This window comes from Trachypithecus francoisi, unplaced genomic scaffold (assembly GCF_009764315.1).
Source record: "Trachypithecus francoisi isolate TF-2019V2 unplaced genomic scaffold, Tfra_2.0 Lachesis_group18, whole genome shotgun sequence".
Taxonomy (NCBI): Eukaryota; Metazoa; Chordata; class Mammalia; order Primates; family Cercopithecidae; genus Trachypithecus; species Trachypithecus francoisi.
Genome location: NW_022681463.1, coordinates 68,635,845 through 68,640,103, shown reverse-complemented (window position 1 = coordinate 68,640,103; position 4,259 = coordinate 68,635,845).

The following is a 4,259-nucleotide window of genomic DNA, read 5'->3' as shown; positions in this document are numbered from 1 at the left end:
GTCTGCAACCAAAGTTTAACTCCTGAAGCTGATTTCTGTTAAATCTCACACTGACAGTATTGATAACAAACTTACCTAGCTTATCTTCCCAGGCACAGACCAAGGGCAAGACAATAAATCTCTCCTCTGCCTACATTGAAATGGATGCATAATTAACTTCTTTTTCCTCTACTCCTTCTTTTCTTTCATTCTTTCCTTCTTTTTTTTTTTTTTTTTTCTGTTTGTTTGTTTAATGGTCGCACTCCAATACCCAGGCTGGAGTGCAGTGGCATGATCACAGCTCACTGCAGCCTCAACTTCCTGGGCTCAGGTGATTTTTCCCACCTCAGCCTCCTGAGTAACTGAGACCACAGGCACATATCACCACGCCTGGCTAATTTTTGTGTTTTCAGTAGAGTTGGAGTTTTGTTATGTTGCCCAGGTTGGTCTTGAACTCTTGGGCTCAAGTAATCTGCCCGCCATCTTAAAGTGCTGGGATTATAGGCATGAGCCACTGCACCTGGCCTACTCCCTCTTTTCAAATGTTTACCTTATCTTATGTAAAACGTAGATTTACTTAGTGTTAATTAGAGCTTCACAAGAATGTAAACTTTTGCCTCACTGCCTACTTTCCCTCTCTTTTTCCCTCCTGCTTGCTCTTTTTCCCTTAAACACTGAGTTCCCAAGCCCTCTTTGGAAAGCACAGGACACAGATGTTCCTGTGACTTGTGTTTTTCCCAGTGCTTCCTCAAACGTTGGCTCAGTAAACATCTACTGATTAAGACATCTGCCTAACTTTTTTGGTTAACACAGAAAAGCCTTACAGCTTTTGTGTGTTCATCTATGGGAACAAGGATGGGTAATCAATCCTCAGAACATCCAGGGCCCAAGACCTGTAGTGAAGTTCTCAGGAGAAGACTGGTTTCATACCGGATACAGTCATTGACAAAGTCTATATTAGTTTGTTCTCATGCTGCTAATACATACCTGAAACTTGGTAATTTATAAAGGAAAGAGGTTTAACTGACTCACAGTTCAGCATGCCTGGGAGGCCTCAGGAAACTTACAATCATGGCAGAAGGGGCAGCAAACATGTCCTTCTTTACATGGCAGCAGGAAGGAGAAGTGCCAAATGAAGTGGGAAGTCCCTTATAAAACCATCAGATCTCATGAGAATCACTTACTATCATGAGAACAGCATGGTAGAAACTGCGGCCATGATTCATTGATCTCCACCTGGTGCCTCCCATGACACATGAGGACTATGGAAACTATAATTCAAGATGAAATTTGGCTGAGGATACAGCCAAACCATATCAAAATCCAACAACTTCCAATTCAGAAAATAGTAAAAGAAATCCACACATGCGTGGGTCTTTTGGGCTATTGGAGAGAACTTATTCCACACTTAGCCCCAATGTTCAAGACCACTTCTTTGAAATGGGACTATAGAATTATTAGAAATGGGACACATTGGGATTGGGACATACCTCAGCAGGAAATTTGCGAACAGGTTAAAGTGCTAGTACAGCATGCACAAGCCTTAGGTACCTCTTTAGAGGGTTCAGCTAGGACTTTGGATGTTACTGCTCCTCCTAAGGGTATGAATTGGGCCTAGAATTTTGGTCACAATTATGGAAAGGGGCTGAAACCAGATGCTCTCCCACTGAACAAGTGCCAGCAGTAGTTAATGCTTTACCGCAGGTGGAACCATTAACAAGGACCCTTCTTGCATCTGTGAGAACAGGCCTACCAATCGAGGGATGGATAGAAGGATTATTTAAAAGACTCACCTCTGCTGGAACCCAGACACCTACCTTGAATAAATGGCATGCCTATTTGCAACGATGAAGGGTTCTGGTAATGAGCTCATTAAACCCAGAATTGCATGCTATGTTAGGCTCTGTTACATATGAGCAACTGCTACTCAGGTGCTTCTCCAGTGCCTAACACCATAACAGAAGGAGCGTTACTCAATCTGGATGATGCTTGGTACACAGATGGCTCTAGCAGGGGAAATCCCTGTATTTGAACTGCTGTAGCAATACAACCACAAACTGACAATATCTGGCTTGATATGGGTACAAACATAGTACAATGGGCTGAATTGCAGACTGCTTGCTTATTAGTGACATATGAGTCTTGGCCCCTTGCCACCTGTACTGATCATCGGACTGTCTTTTAAGGTTTACGTATGTGGCTAGGCTAAAGGGAATGAGAAAAATGGATAATTATGCACAGACTCATATGGGGCATGAACATGTGGCAAGACATATGGGAGAAGTTGCAACACCCTATGGCCTATTTAATTGTGTTTAAAGTGGCTCCAAACACAAAAGTCTCAGTTCTGGGAAATATAGAAGCTGACACCCTAACATCATGGTGGCCCCGGCCACTAACCAAGTGACCTAGGTATATAACAAGTGGTCACAGAAGTACAAGAGTAGCCTGGGAGATAGTCAAGGGGGCAGACTACCCTTAAAATATAGTAACCTCCCAACAGTTGTAACAAACTGTTTACCATGTTTGCGATTGTGTCCACATATGTGTCCTGCTTGATAGACCCCATCAAGTAGGACACATTTATAAGGCTGTCCACCCTGTCAAAGATTGGCAAGTGGATAGACAGGATCTCTCCCTGTAAGTCAAGGTAAAAAGTATGTATTGACCTGTGTAGATGCTGCTACTGGACTGCATGAGGTTTTCCTTGTAAGCGAGCAAATCAAGCCAGTACTATTAAAGGATTAGGGGCTCTTGGTACTATGTATGGATATCCCTGGCACATTGACAGTGACTCAGGGACCCGTTTTGCTGGACATGACCCTCAGGATTGGGTCAGGGAGCATGATATAGCAGGGCATTTTCACCTCCCATATAAACCCCAAGCAGTAGGGTCAATTGAGAGAAAAAAATGGCCTATTAAAAGCACGAATTCAAACTTTGCTGGGGAATCCTGTCTTGCATGGGTAGATGAACGTGTTATCTGCAGGCCTTATCTCTTTCCATTCAGCCAGAGGGAAGACATGTGCCCCTAACGACCGGTTAGGACAACTGACCCCCAAAGCCTACCACTGTGCATATATGGATAACTGACACAACAGCTTTGCTCCCAGACCTCATTGGTAACCAGTCTGCTTTGCATATGAAGATGCCAACGGACATAGTACAAGGGAGGGGACACTCTACTGGGGCTTAGAATAGCAAATACCCCCAATCTGGAGAGACTATTTCCTGCCAGAGAGTAGAGAGGACCTTGGACAGTTAGAGTGGTCACCATTGACCTTACTGAGCACCAGACCTATGGTCACGTGCTGTAAATGTTCAGAAGAAATACTCATGCCCTATGGCATGGTGGTGGGTTCCTTGGTATGGTGAACTCCCAACTAAATTACTCCAACTACAGTTGCTAACATTTCATCCTCTAAGCAACATGTATGGTACACTGCTCCTTTGAAAAACACAAGAGCTGCATCTTTGTTAATGACCCTCAGTAAAGCAACTAATGTAATCCTAACAGATGGAGACCTTCCCTGCCAGTACCCACTGTTTCTTTCTTTTCATCTTTAGTTGTTATGTTCTGTCACCACTATTACCAGCTGTCACCTATGAAGCAAACCTTTTCCTACAAAGCGCCAAGACTATGCTGGTGGCTCACAGAAAAACTCCTGTTGGGTATGCAGTCTCATGCCACTCTCTATTGTTTCTGGCCTACAGTGTTGGGTAGTTCCCTTCCAAGGATGAGAGATAGAATATCAGGAATATGTTACGGCTTTCCACATGTACATGATGGTATTGAATATAATATGACTAGAGATAAAATAACCTAATGCCCCATTAATACTATTCTTTCTGAGAAGGGACATGGGAGGAGTTTTTCTGTCAATGAAAATAACTCAGTCTCCACCTGTGACACTTCAGTTAAAGAATGAAATGACCTGATACTGCAATGATATAACCCAAATATAGGATGAATTTATTTGGTTAACTATCTTTTGGCCAGCCTAGTCAACTTGCCCCCCATGTTGGAAACAAAAGAGTAATTCTAAAGCTATCTGTTCAAATAGAACAGGGGATATAGGATGGACACCAAGAGACAGATGTTTATATATTATAATATTAAAAGTATGGATTGGCATGCTACAGAATGGGTAATATATCCAGGCATCTCTTGGTTGGCCCACATGGAACTTCCTGGATGCATGGCACGAATTAATATGTTCTTGTGGTTACACCTGGATGCAACGTCAGATGGTTCACACTCTTTCAAAGCCTAGGAATTT